Raw genomic sequence first — 15194 nt, 5'->3', positions numbered from 1 at the left:
TTACAGAACCATGCCCTTCTTGAAACTTGAAATGCTACTTTCTCATCTTTTACACTACCAGTGAAATTTCAACCAAAAATTAACTCTATTTCACCTTTAATATCGCATTTAAGGTCCTTTCAAGGGCCATGCACCCAGAATTTCACACATAAGGACACAGCAGCTGCAATAGCTTATGTCTCAAAGATGAGTTACTTCTTGACCTTGTTCACCAAATTCTTGCCAGCTTTCAGAAGCATCCATTCAACAGTTTCTTTGGGGGCATTGCCACTCTTCATTTTTCTCCCATAGCTATTAATTTTACCAGTTCCTCCAAAGTCATCAATGCTAATATGAAACGATATTTTGGCCTACTTGTCACTGGTACGCCTAAGCATGCCAGCCCCCTAAACAACTGAACTTATACCATGAAAGAACCTCCTTCAGACAGAACAATATGTTACAATACTCGAGGATATTCATCTCCAGCACTAGTTAATAAATCAGTTTGTCCAATTTTGTTAGTTAGTCTAATTATTGAAAGAGTGGGAGTTTGCGGATCAAGTTTAGTCAATCTAATTATGTCAACAGCTAGTCAGTCTAATTAATTCAAAAAGTGGGAAATAAAGACTTTAAACCTTAGAATGACATGTCTGGGATATTTGTTGTGGATAGTTGGTGGAAAACTACTTCTTGGCCAAGTGTAGTCTCCATACTTCTCTCGAGGGTCGCTCGGTCTAAGTTGGTTCTCATATTTTCATATTTTCTCAGGAAAGTTTCTTTGTCCCCTTTTGTACTGTCCTGAATTTGCTAATTTTGATTATAGTGAGTATCACTTTGACGTTCTAGTCTGCTCCTTCTTGTTGTTCAAGAGTTAGATCTGTTTTCAGTAAAACCCAGTTTAACTCAAGAAAAGGGTAAAAAACAAATCCCAGCCTCTAAATTCAATTTTCACTTCTTAGCTTCTCTATGTTTCCAGTAGTTTTGTCTAGTCATATTCCAGCCTTTATATGAGAGATATAGTGTTTGAAATTTCTGTTGGATTTCAGTATTTATGTTCAAAATCTAGATTCTCAGCCCAGCTTCAAGAAAATTTTAGATTCCAAGTGCAAAATTGTTTCCATATATAACAACAGGATTTTATTGGAACAATGACACAATATTCTGGAATTAAATTACCATCCGTCACCCTGTCAATCCATGTTTTTTGTTGTAAGAATGTTCAAAAGATATTTTCAACTACCTGGCATTATTGCTGTTGATGTTAGTTGTCTAATTAGGTTTTACAAATCTATTTTTCTCCATTGAAGCTTCCAGAATCTATGTTAAAAACATTCAAAGCAATGGTATTATAGAAACGGTATTTTGGGAAGAGCTGGGAGAAATCTCTAGACCATAGTCAAGAAGTACACCCAAAAATACATGTATCTAGACCTCTATCTACATAAATTTATGGTATTCTATACAAGTACTAAATATGCTACACAATACATAATCATACAGGCAGACAATTTTCAAGTTTGAAATAAAAAAATAAAATTAACAAACGAGTGTACAGTATATGAAGAAGAAAATGATGAATAATTATAGTCTCAATAATAACATTCAATATTTTGAGTAAAAAATTTTACTTGCCTGAGATACTCATAAAGGGAAGTTTGCTTGAATGTGAAGCACAAAATTTCACTATAGTTCGTTGTTGGTTCATTTTGTTTGTGATTTGCTCTGAAATACAATCAAGAAGAAATAATTGTTGAAATAATCCTATCATTCAAATCCATAATGTTCATCTTTGATGAAGGCAATGAATGAGTGGATGATTAATATAGCCTGATAAAATATTCACTTCATTTAATTGATTCATGGATAGCATTGACAATAGTATTTGCTAATCAAAAGATATTTTCCTAGTGGATATGAAAATGAAACATTCGTGAAATCCATGTTTTAGAAAAATATTACTTTGGGATTATTTTGTATGTATATTCTCTGAAGTTTCAACTATCTCTTCAGCAGTATGGAAGGGAACATTGCGTATCTCGCTATCACAATCTTGGAGCATTACACACGCAAGCAGAAGCAGTAGCCACTAGTGCCTCTGAGTGAGTTTTCCAATGAATTCAACTCCAAATTGTAGATTGACAACCTTGATTACTCCATTTTTTTTGGTCACGTATGTACATATTGAAATGATGCGATCTCTCTTATAAAGATTTGAACAGCTGTTATGACAAATGTACACAGGAAAAACCAGAATAAATATTTTTTATGCACATTGCAGACATAGTTTGAGACATGATATTGTTAGATATAATGGTCACAGTTACGACTTAAGCATCTTTTTTTTTAACATAAAATGGTAAATTCTATTTATATAAAGGACTGCAGCAAATGCACACAGATCGGTTACATAAATAAATAATCCGTGTAGTGCCAGGGAGCTGCAATAGCTTTCTATTCATGATTTGTAATTCCCAAATCACCCATAATACCCATTCTTACAGAGATTTACTAGATACAAAAATATTGAGACCCTCAGAAGACAAAACACTCACTGCTATTTGCTAGAGAAAGATAGGTTATCAGGAGAGGTGGCATTGTTTGCTTGAGGCTGACCATTCTGAACTGAGGGAGAGGGAGTTTCCACACTGAAACCTGGAAACATCGAACCAATGCACAAAGGAGGTTCACAGTAGGCTGCATTGGTAACTGACTTGAATTAATAATACTGAGAAACGCCTGCTCAATTATATCCAATCGACGCTTTTGGTGCAAGAGAATACTCATCAAGACTTCCTCTCCAGAGCTCGAGATGCCTTCTACCACTGTCAACTACTGTTCCGCAGCATCTAGGTCCTCCTGCAATGTCTTTGTTGCCATGTTGTACTGAGCAGCAAACCGCGAGTTGAACGCAATCCCCATAATCCATAGTGACCACATTCCTGATGCTGCCAAACAGGACCCCTGCAACTAGCTCAGCCAAAGCCCATCGGGAGAGATAGGAAGTTAGGAACCCCCTGTTAAATTCTTACTACCATATAGCTCCAAGCGACTAAATTGAGAGAGCAAAGCCAAGTTTGCCATCACAAAACTTGCCACGGGCAGAGGTTAATATATTCCACAGCCTCTGACTGTAAAGAGAGAAGAAATTATTATCTAGGGTGGTGGTTATTGTTAATTTCTGGTAGTGTCGGATGTGCTCTAAGTCACAAAATTTGTAGGGAGGCTTAGACACATGCATTCTCCAATACTCAGAAATCGTTTTGGGAAATTCCACCCGGAGACAGTTTTATTAAAATAATTAATTATTTTTAATAGGACCCGAAGTCTAAACTTAGGAAATTAAAATAATTAATGGGTATTAATCTAAACCGTGGGTGTAACTTTTTTTAGAAGAAGACGGGAATCAAGCCAAAATGATCTAAGCCATTGATTAGAAGTTAATCTGGGTCGTTGGTTGTCCAACCGAAAGATATAAGAAGAGGCTTGAAGGGCACTTAGAGAACACATCAACTAGAGTTTAGAAGATCGAATTTTTGAAGTAGAGATGCTGTTGGTGAGAAATTCCAAGTGAGCTTTTGCAGTGAGGGGCAGGGATAGTATCCGAAGGGAAATTTTCTTGGTCGGAGAGTACAAGGCAGAGAGCGCCGAACAATGTCCAGAGAGGCTAACGCTGGCCCACATAGAGTTGGCAGAATGACATCTAGAGAGGTTGGCGCTGGCCCACACAGAGATGGCAGAACGACGTCCAGAGACGCTGACGTTGGCCCACGCAAAGCTGAAGCAGTGGCAACGCAGAGCCTAGAGGGAGATCGAATTCTTGCTGAGGAAATCGAGTTTCAAAAGCCGGGAGCTGGGATGTGAAACTAGGAGGAGGAAAATCGAAGTTTCTAGCCAGCAGAGGGTTTGAAGGAGGAGTAGTGCAATCCCCAACAGAGGTGATGCAGAGACTGCATGGGGTTGACGCAGTTCTGTGTAGAGGTTGATGCAATTCTGTGCAAAGGTTGATGCAGAAGGGACACAAAGGCTCTTCTCCAATGAGATCAGTGCCGGATTCTTCCAGTGATAGGGTGAGAGTATCTCAGTACTTGTTTTGTCCAGTTTCTCTTTGTATAGGATAGCCAGTTGGGCATCCAACAAATTGTACTCATAATTACTACTGCATAATAATAAAACCCTCCGCTGCTGCACCAGTTTTCCCACACTGGGTTTTTCTAGGGACATTTGTCCAAAAATAACTGTGTAGATGCGTTGTATTTCTTTCTTGTTCAGTTTCTTGTTTCCTCTTATAATTTAAATGGTGTAGAATGTAGGTTTCGATATTTACTGTAGGAAACAGTAAGTAACTTGATTCATAAATTAACAAGTAGGAGAAAATTCATCAGATGTTGCAGTAGAAATTTGGGCATCCAAATTTTCACATGGTATCAGAGTTGCCGGTGAAACAAGAGAACAATATAGGAAGAGCCCAACGCTGAAGAAGGAAGGGAGTTCGAAATTCCTGCACAGGCAGCAATTCGAATCCTTTGAGGGATTGCGCAGTTCAGGCCAGGAGGGCTAGATTTTTGTGGTAAATCTCTCTCCGAGTGAGTCGATAGAGAGGTAGGATTTCCAGATCGAAATTTGTTAGCAGTAGAAGCAGCATAGTAGTAGCTTCAACGAAGAGGGGTTTCTGGTGTGACGCAATTTTCTGCAAGCAGATGCCAGGCAGAAAGACGTCAGAGGGGAGAACAGCACATACTAAGGGAATTTCTTCCTTAGAGGACTTCTAGGAAAGAAGTTTGAATTCTCTTAGTAGAGTAACAGTAGCTGTGTGCAGGATTTCTCACTTCAGAAGAGAGTGCGAATAGCTGGGCAGCAGTTGCGCAGAGGAGAAGAGGAGGATTTCAACATTTTTGCATAGATGGCCATGGATGGGCAGGATCCATGGAAGAGCAGAAAATTAGATCTAGTTGCTGCAGATTTCTCACATGGATCAGTATCCTTGCTACGGGAGTCCAACATAATCAGTAGTAAGAGGATCAAAGTGTTAGCAGACGCAACTAGTCATTGAAATGACAGTTGCATAGCTAGTTGCAGTCAGTATCTAGAAGACAGTTGCAGAACTAGTTGCAGTGACACAGGCAGTGTGAATTGCGAAGTTGCAGTATGCAGGTGCAGTTCCAGTCAGGAGATTCCCAACGCAAAGCTTCGTAGTCTAGTTTCTAGTACAGGAGGACTGTGTGAGTTGTTAGGACGGAGAAGAGGGATTTCCCATAGGGGGATCAAGACTCAAAGGGAGTCTAGTTTCAAAGAGAGCAACCCTATGGAAGCTAGTACTTCTGGATCTGGGGAGATCAAACTCATTATTGCAGTAGTTGTAGCAACAATGCAGAAGCATCATCAAAGTAGTAATAGCCGTAGTATGAGTATATCATATTTCACCATGTTGACAGTCATACCTCCAGGGGGGAGGTGGGCTGATTTAGAGCTGTAGTTCGAAAGGACTGCAGATGGGCAGGATCCTTGAGGAGCCCACCTCTTAGATCAATTCCTTGCTACGGAAGCCCAGATTAGTAGCAGGATGGACCAATGTCAGTTGGTGCAGAGGAGAGTGAGAGTGACAATTGCATAGCAGAGTTGGCAGCAGTGTAGATGGCACAAAGCAGAGGTCAACAACAGCAAAAAGGCTTCAGAGGGTCAACGCAAAGACTAACAGCAGTCAGAACTCCAGCAACGAGATACATCATACTCAACACCAGTTCAATAATTTGGGATGCTTTTCCGTTGCCGATGTTGTAGCAGCAGCAATTGGAGAAGGTTGCAGTGCAGATGCAGTTGGCAGTCCAGTGCCAGCGACAACACGGATGCAGAATTGAGAGGGAGTTGCAGTACGGATGCAATGTTGACAATGGAAGGGTCAGTGGCAATACATATGTAACATTTGCTTAGTAGTTGGTGGACAGGATGTCAGACATCAGCGACACTGAAGGAGATGTTACAAAACAGAGTGATGCTTCAGCAGGTTGCATTGCTAGAGCACATTTCTCGCTAAGAGGGAGTATTGATTTTTGATAGCATCGGATTTGCTCTAAGTCTCAAAATTTGCAGGGAGGCTTAGACACATGCATTCTCCAATACCCACAAATTGTTTTGGGAAATTCCACTCCGAGACAATTTTATTAAAATACTTAATTTTTTTTAATGGGACCCTAAGTCTAAACTTAGGAAATTAAAATAATTAATGGGTATTAATCTAAACTGTGGGTGTCATTTCTAGAAGAAGACGAGGATCAAGCCAAAATTATCTAAGACATTGATTAGAAGTTAATCTGGGTAATTGGTTGTCAAACAAAAAGATATAGGAAGAGGGTTAAGGGGCACTAGGAGAACACATCTAGTAGAATTCAGAAGATCGAATTTCTGAAGTAGAGCCGTTGCTCATGAGAAATTCGAAGTGAGCTTTTGCATTGAGGGGCAGGGATAGTATGCGAAGGGAAATTTTCCCGGTGGAGAGTACAAAGCAGAGAGCGCAGAACGATGTCTAGAGAGGCTGATGCTGGCCCACGCAGAGCTGGCAGAATGTTGTCCAGAGAGGCTGATGCTGTTCCATGCAGAGCTGGCAGAATGATGTCCAGAGAAGTTGACACTGGTCCATGCACAGCTAAGGCAGTGGCAACGCAGAGCCTAGAGGGAGATCGAATTCCTGGTAAGGAAATCGAGTTTTAGAAGCCGGGAGCCAGGGTGAGACCGGGAGGTAGAAAATCGAAGTTTCCAGCTAGCAAAGGGTCTAAAGGAGGAGCAATGCATTCCGTAGCAGAGGTGACGCAAAGACTGCGTGGGGTTGACTCAGTTCTGTGCAGAGGCTGACGCAGAAAGGACACAGAAGCTCTTCTCCACGAGAACAGTGCCAGATTCTTCCAGTGATAGGGTGAGAGTATCTCACTACTTGTTTTGTCCAGTTTATCTCTGTATAGGATAGCTAGTTGGGCATCCAACGAATTGTACTCAGAATTACTACTGCATAATAATAAAACCCTCAACTGTTGCACTAGTTTTCCCACACTGGGTTTTTTTCGAGGATATTTGTCCAAAAATAACTGTGTAGATGTGTTGTATTTCTTTCTTGTTCATTTTCTTGTTTCTGCTTATAATTTAAATGGTCTAGACTGCAGTATATTAGTTTCGATATAAGTAACTTGATTAACAAATTAATAAGTAGGAGAAACTTAATCAGTCGCTGCAATAGAAATTTGGGTATCCAAATTTTCACAGTGAATACTTGTTTTGTCCAGTTTCTCTTTGTATAGGATAGCCATTTTGGCATCCAACGAATTGTACTCATAATTACTACTGCATAATAATAAAACCCTCCGTTGCTGCACTAGTTTTCCCACACTGGGTTTTTCCGGGGACATTTGTCCAAAAATAATTGTGTAGATGTGTTGTATTTCTTTCTTGTTCAGTTTCTTGTTTGCTCTTATAATTTAAATGGTGTAGAATGCAGGTTTCTATATTTACTGTAGGAAACAGTAAGTAACTTGATTCAGAAATTAACAAGTAGGAGAAAATTAATCAGTTGCTGCAGTAGAAATTTGGGCATCCAACTTTTCACATGGTATCAGAGTTGTAGGTGAAACAAGAGAACAATATTGGAAGAGCCCAACGCTGAAGAAGGAAGGGAGTTCGAAATTCCTGCAGAGGCAGCAATTCGAATCCCTTGAGGGATTGCGTAGTTCAAGCCAGGAGGGCTAGATTTTCGTGGTAAATCTCTCTCTGAGTGAGTCGATAGAGGGGTAGGATTTCCAGATCGAAATTTGTTAGCGGTAGAAGAAGCAGCACAACAGTAGCTTCAACGAAGAGGGGTTTCTGGTGTGACGCAGTTTTCTGCAAGCAGTTGTCGGGCAGAAAGACGTCAGAGGGGAGAAGAGCACATACTGAGGGAATTTCTTCCTTAGAGGACTTCTAGGAAAGAAGTTGGAATTATCTTAGTAGATCAACAATAGATGTGTGCAGGATTTCTCACATTAGAAGAGAGTGCGAATCGCTGGGCAGCAGCTGTGCAGAGGAGAAGAGGAGGAATTCGACATTTTTCCATAGATGGCCATGGATGGGCAGGATCCATGGAAGAGCAGAAAATTAGATCTAGTTGCTGCAGATTTCTCACATGGATCAGTATCCGTGCTATGGGAGCCCAACATAATCAATAGTAAGAGGATCAAAGTGTCAGCAGACACAACTAGTCATTCAAAGGACAGTTACATAGCTAGTTGCAGTCAGTATCTAGAAGACAGTTGCAGAACTAGTTGCAGTGACACAGGCAGTGTGAATTGCGAAGTTGCAGTATGCAGGTGCAGTTCCAGCCAGGAGATTCCCAGCGCAGAGCTTCGTAGTCCAGTTTCCAGTACAGGAGGATTGTGTGAGTTGTCAGGAGGGAGTAGAGAGATTTCCCATAGGGGGATCGAGACTCAAAGGGAGTCTAGTTTCAAAGGGAGCAGCCCTATGGAAGCTAGTACTTCTGGATCTGGGGAGATCAAACTCATTATTGCAGTAGTTGCAGCAATAGTGCAAAAGCATCATTAAAGCAGTAATAGCCGTAGTATGAGTATATCATATTTCACCATGTTGACAGTCATACCTCTAGGAGGGAGGTGGGTTGATTTAGAGCTTTAGTTCGAAAGGACTGTAGATGGGCAGGATCCTTGAGGAGCCCACCTCTCGGATCAATTCCTTGCTACGGAAGCCCAGATCAGTAGCAGGATGGACCAATGTTAGTTGGTGTAGAGGAGAGTGAGAGTGACAATTGTAGTGGCTAGTAGCGACAGAGATTGAGTAGCGCAGAGCAGAGTTGGCAGCAGTGCATATGGCACAGAGCAGAGGTCAACAGCAACACAAAGGTTTCAGAGGGTCAACGCAAAGACTAGCAATAGTCAGAACTCCAACAATGAGATACATCATACTCAACACCAGTTCAGTAATTTGGGATGCTTTTCCGTTGCTGATGTAGTAGCAGCAACAGTTGGAGAAGGTTGCAGTGCAGATGCAGTTGGCAGTGCCAGTGTTAGTAGTAGCACAGATGCATAATTGAGAGGGAGTTATAGTATGGATGTAGTGTTGAGGGTGGTAGGGTCAGTAGCAATACATATGCATCATTTGCTCAGTAGTTGGTGGACAGGATGTCAGACATCAACAATACAGAAGGAGATGTTACAAAACAGAGTGATGCTTCAACAGGTTGCATTGCTAGAGCATATTTCTCGCTAAGAGGGAGTGTTGATTTCTGGTAGCATCAGATTTGCTCTAAGTCTCAAAATTTGCAGGGAGGCCTAGACACATGCATTTTCCAATACCCAGAAATCATTTTGGGAAATTCCACTTAGAGACAATTTTATTAAAATACTTAATTATTTTTAATGGGACCCTAAGTCTAAACTTAGGAAATTAAAATAATTAATGGGTATTAATCTAAACTGTGGGTGTCACTTCTAGAAAAAGACGAGGATCAAGCCAAAATTATCTAAGCCATTGATTATAAGTTAATCTGGGTCGTTGGTTGTCCAAAAAAAAGATATAAGAAGAGGGTTGAGGGGCACTAGGAGAACACATCTAGTAGAATTCAGAAGATCGAATTTCTGAAGCAGAACCGTTGCTGGTGAGAAATTCGAAGTGAGCTTTTGCAATGAGGGGTAGGGATAGTATGTGAAGGGAAATTTTTCTGGGTGGAGAGTATAAGGCAGAGAGGGCAGAACAATGTCCAAAGAGGCTGACCCTGGCCCACGCAGAGCTGGCAGAATGTTGTCCAGAGAGGCTGACGCTGGCCCATGCAGAGCTGGCAGAACGATGTCCAGAGACGTTGACACTGGTCCATGCAGAGCTAACGAAGTGGCAGTGTAGAGCCTAAAGGGAGATCGAATTCTTGCTAAGGAAATCGAGTTTCAAAAGCTAGGAGCTAGGGTGAGACCGGGAGGTAGAAAATCGAAGTTTCCAGCTAGTGGAGGGTCTAAAGGAGGAGCAGCGCAGTCCGTAGCATAGGTGACACAAAGATTGCATGGGGTCGACCCAGTTCTGCGCAGAGGCTGACGCAAAACGGACGCAGAAGCTCTTCTCCAGCGAGAACAGTGTCGGATTCTTCCAGTGATAGGGTGAGAGTATCTCACTACTTGTTTTGTCCAGTTTCTCTTTGTATAGGATAGCTAGTTGGGCATCCAACAAATTGTACTCAGAATTACTACTGCATAATAATAAAACCCTCAGCTGCTGCACCAGTTTTCCCACACTGGGTTTTTCTGGGGATATTTGTCCAAAAATAACTGTGTAGATGTGTTGTATTTCTTTCTTGTTCATTTTCTTGTTTCTGCTTATAATTTAAATGGTGTAGACTGTAGTATATTAGTTTTGGTATAAGTAACTTGATTAACAAATTAACAAGTAGGAGAAACTTAATCAGTCGCTGTAATAGAAATTTGGGTATCCAAATTTTCACAGTGATACATAACATAATGGCAAGGAGTGAATACTAGATGCCATAACTGCCTTGTGTAGAATTATAACTGTCGGTGTATCCTTGCTAGTCCTCATCAACATGACACTTAGTGTATGTTGAGACTTAAGGTATTGGTTGGTTGACAAGTTGCTCATTAACTAAAAACAATCCTTTTTTTCCTAATTGGGTGGCTAGATTGGCTTGGGAATTTGTAAATTTGTTGTTTTACTCTTGCAAGTGGAACTATTCAATCTTGTAGTTCATGTTTTCAACCAAAGTTATAATTCTGCTAAGAATGGGTTCTAGTCTGAGATCTCAAGCCTTTTTCCAAATTGCTTGTGTTTCAAGATGACAAATGAGTAATGTTCCACCAAGATTCCAGGATAGGGAGACGTGGGAACGAAGATGCATAGGGGGTACGTATGGGAGCACCCCCAAAATTTAGGGAAATTCAAGGGTGGATGGGGGAACATCGTGTGTGTGTGTGTGTATTTTCTATGTGGTTCACAGACCTTAGAGATCGGTGACCGCTATGCCCACGAAATATTTTTACTAGATAGATCCACCTGAAGGGATCATTTCTTGCCGGCTCAACCATGTAGCCTGACCTTGAGAGTGTCGAGAGAATTGAATCCGTGACCTCCCATACGGCCAGCATAATCATAATCAAATTCGGTTCTAAATTTGCAAGAAGATATTCGCCGAAGCCTCTGGCGGATATTCCTGGAGCATCTTACCAGGAGATATGGATTCATTCAAGAAGACCCAAGCGGTCTTCCAGGTAGGTATACCTGGGTAACTCGAGTAGCAGATGCAGATGCAAATGGGCGAATTAAGAATCTTATAATCTATATTTAATAAGACTTACCCAGCAGACTTGGAGTTTGACTTATATTTACAAGTGGCATATGCTCAGATAGAATATATTATTGAATCCATTTATCTCGAGGTAGAAAAAGTAAAATATTGTATAGATTGATTTAAATTCATCATTCATGATTCTAGAATTTACATTGATTTAAACTCATCATTCATCATTCTAGAATCTACATTAATTTAAATTCACCATTCATTATTCTAGAATTTGATTAGTACAAAGCAAAATAATAGATACTAAAGTCTGAAGATTGGAGCAGTAGATTGAAATTACACAAACTCGAAAATAGTAAAGAGTGATGAGTCAAAGACTTGGTCGGCGTAAGGTGAATAGTATCTAGAATCCAAAAAAATCATGCTACAACAAATACCTACATATCATTAAAATCATTGCCTATATTGGGATCACCATCATCAATATCACTCTTTAAGGATTAAATTAAGATAGAAAAAGATTAATATGTCTAATTGAGATTTTGTTTGATTGATGGGTACATTTTTACTAGGGTCAAGACAGAGGAGTTCAACAATCAATGCCACCAACATTGAGGTACATAGAGGGCTTAGTGCTCTTGATTAAATTCTAGTTCCATATTTTCATACATGAAAGAATCCAATGGAAATGTTGCAATCCCCCAAATCCTAAAATTTTGAAAACTATTAAGTCTACTGAATTTTGAGTGGGATCTAAAATTGTACTTTGTCCATATGAAATCCAATGAGGTTGGAACCACTCTCAAACACCCTAAACAATTAATGGAAATGTTAAAATCTAAGTAAAAGGATGAAAATGAAATATAAAGGAGAATTTCATTCTTAAACATTACAGTTAATTACATAGCATTACTAGGGCCCTATTACTGCAGAAACTAGCAGGCCTTGTAAAGAGGCAAAAGCTTTGGGCACAACAACACCTTGGGACAGAGGTCCACTGTCACCACATCTTAGGTCCCCTTCCTTCTCGAATTTTCACCAACGGGAGGAGTCCCAATATCCATCACTTCTGATAGATATATCTAGGATAGATTTGAAGTGAGGCAAGGTGGCTCATTCAATGGAAAGGTTCAATGAAAGTGCAAGCTTTGGGAGAAGCTAGGAAGACTTTCCAAGAAAAACCCCTTGAAAGAAAGACTACACGAGACCTAGGGTTGAGATATTTGATGAGATAAGAGTTCATCCAAGGTCAAGGTAGACAAGAGAAAAGGTTGCAAATGATATACTTCAACAAGTACTAAAGCATAAACCTTCAAAGAATCCCCAAGTTGAAGGATTAGCTTCTAGGGTTCCTGTTACCCACCACTAATGGGTGAACCCTATAGGAGAATTTTTCTCCTAGATTTGTCTTCAATCGGTAGCCAACACTCCCTTGCAGCCACCAAATAGCTCGATGTGCCACCTGAGCCAACCATTATGTGCCCTCGCCCATCTGTTATGATCGTATGTTTGAAGGTGGGCCTTCCAACCCCGAAGGTATGGCTTTTCATTATGTAATTGGGTGTTTATGCTTGCTTTTCTTAGACACATTTGGACATGGATTAGTGGGGGGATTCGGCGGAAAGAATGGGCTTGGACTGTACTCTTGTTCACTTGTCCCAACTTGATGGTTAATCTTGTATCCTAGTCCCATGGGATTTCTTCTATTGGCTACTAGTTTTAGGAGTGGCACTACATGGGAAACCTTGATTTTGGTTGCATGGTCCCGCTTCCCAACACCATATATCTCACTCCCCTCTGCTCATTATAACCCTTTTTCACACTTTTCCCATCCAGGTCCACATTTGTCCATTGGGTCCACAAGGAGTTAGCCTCCCCCTCCCCTTGTCCACACTTTGGGTTGGGCCTAGAACGATGCCCTAGAGGTTGATGTAGCTAAAAGAAAGTTAAAAGCATAAAGAAAATGTACCTCAAAATGCAAAAGATGGTTGGGACATAAAAGTTTAGCACGTGGGCAAAAGCCAAACATGAGCTTTACCCCCTATCATTATGGCCATCACCCTGGTTTCTTGGGCCCCTATGAATTCCCCTTGCATCATTAAAGAACCCATGATTGTCCCCTGGTGGGTGATGAATGCCCAACCTTAAGGTGGTAATCACTGCTTTATCACACACATCATGCTCTCATCCCTTGGAGCCCCGAGAAGTTAAAAGAAAGAAAATCAATAAAAGGCAAAAGGCATATGAAGAAGGGTGGAAAAACAAAGGTTGGGGTAACTCATGTACCACGATTTCTCCCTCCTACATCTATACATCCAATGTGTGGGCTTTCCTCATTATAGCTACCCTTGTACCATGGCATGTGGCTTGGAGCCTTCCCCGTTGCCCCCATTCCATTCCACCATTATTTCACATGACACTTGCCATTTGACGGATGTACCATGGACCTGTTGCTCCCTTAGAGGTTGAAACCACCTAATAGGGTCCTTTATTAACCTCTCTTGTTGAGCTTGGTGACACCTGTACACTCTAAAGCCCATTTGGAAGGGCATGCCACTATGAAGTGTCCACTTTTTCCCTTGGTTAGCAAGCTTATTTACTCAATTGAACTAATGGATTATTGTACTGGAAGGTGAGGAGATGCATTGGATCTTATACAAGATTGCACGGTGGGTCTCCATTTGGACTTGGTCTCCCTATACGGGGTCTAAGCCCTCCAGAGGATCATAATGGCACTTGTAGGGTGAGCGTTGAGAGCCATGGGCTTCTTTAGCACCACACATTGCTTGTTCGTGCCCCAGTCATACAGAGATGATGATGCACTTGGACCATGTTGCCTAGTCGGCACATATTTGTACTTGACACTCGACAGCTGATCCAGGGCCTAGATGGGGTCTTGTCTCATCCGGAGAGAGACAGTAGGGCATACATCATCATTCTAGCCCTTATTGATGGAGCATCGACGTGTTTGATCTAGTTGGAGACCCATGAGGCCATTGGTTGTGTCGCACAGCCACTTGGGAGCACCAAGGATGTTTTGCTTGGAAATCAAGGGGCCACCCCCTTGATCATCATTTTGGAGCCCTCTTCTTCATCATGGCACATTAAGGACTCATTATGGGCCTCCAACAACTCTTTGCACCATTATTTTATCATTTCAGCCTCATTAGGAAGGCTTATTTCACACTTATTGAGCTATTTGGTGGGCTTGTCAGCAATAGAGTTGTTATTTGCTCATTGAAACATTTTTAGGGGATTCATTAGGCTAATTAGTCCATTCGAACTTGTGAGAGGCTCATATAAATTGAAGGAGAGCCTCATTTGTAACTCATTATCATTTGGATTGAGATTTTCTCTTGTAAAAGAATTCAGATCTGCAATTGATGGACGAAATTGGATGTTATTGATGCATTTTGATGTTTGGAATTTTCGCTATCTTGTCTTGGAGCTTCTAATTGCAATTGTGCTGGAAGGATATACTCACATTATCTTGTAAGTGTGATTTGATGTTATATGTTTATGTTGTTACATGTCTAATGTATGGAATATTTTGTCATAATCTTGTTTGTGCCCTAATTTGATGTGAATTCATGAAAACACTGGATTATTGAAGTATTATATGCATTACTCATTAGATAATGTGAATGAATGTTCCTAGAGGCTTGTTGTATCTTGAATCCTCAATTTTCCATCATTTCTTGCCAAGCAAGTATAAAAATCTATTGTAGTCAAGTTGCTACTTCTTTAGGGCTAGCAAAGCGCTGCATAGGTCGTGTTGATAGAGCGAAGGTCTCCCATCAAAGGAAATCTTGACTCCATTTCTCCCAATTGATAAGGCACTAGTCTCATTCCTAGGTGATCAACCTCAAACTTCTTTTTCCCACGTTTTTTGAATTTCTGCCCTAACCCTAGAAGGCGAACTAGTGCCTAGTGCGAATTGCAT

The 15194-nt window shown here is 40.9% G+C and overlaps 1 protein-coding gene across 6 annotated transcripts in view; it reads left to right on the top strand.

Moving 5' to 3' along the window:
* Nucleotides 1-15194, top strand: part of LOC149241070 (branched-chain-amino-acid aminotransferase 5, chloroplastic-like) — a 209980-nt gene that overhangs the window by 14936 nt on the left and 179850 nt on the right. For 3 of the 6 annotated variants that reach the window (XM_089373863.1, XM_089373865.1, XM_089373867.1), the window contains exon 2: nt 1996-2081. The gene's annotated coding sequence lies outside the window, so the exon portion shown is untranslated. Of the gene's footprint in view, nt 1-1992; nt 2082-15194 lie in introns of all 6 variants that reach the window. The other 3 variants (XM_089373862.1, XM_089373864.1, XM_089373866.1) reach the window with 1 other exon arrangement.

This window comes from Pinus tabuliformis, chromosome 8 (genome assembly GCF_031772625.1).
Source record: "Pinus tabuliformis cultivar Carrire ecotype Pingquan chromosome 8, CPIR1, whole genome shotgun sequence".
Lineage (NCBI taxonomy): Eukaryota > Viridiplantae > Streptophyta > Pinopsida > Pinales > Pinaceae > Pinus > Pinus tabuliformis.
The sequence above is the reverse complement of the archived record's forward strand: the minus strand, read 5'-3'. Positions and strand labels throughout refer to the sequence as shown.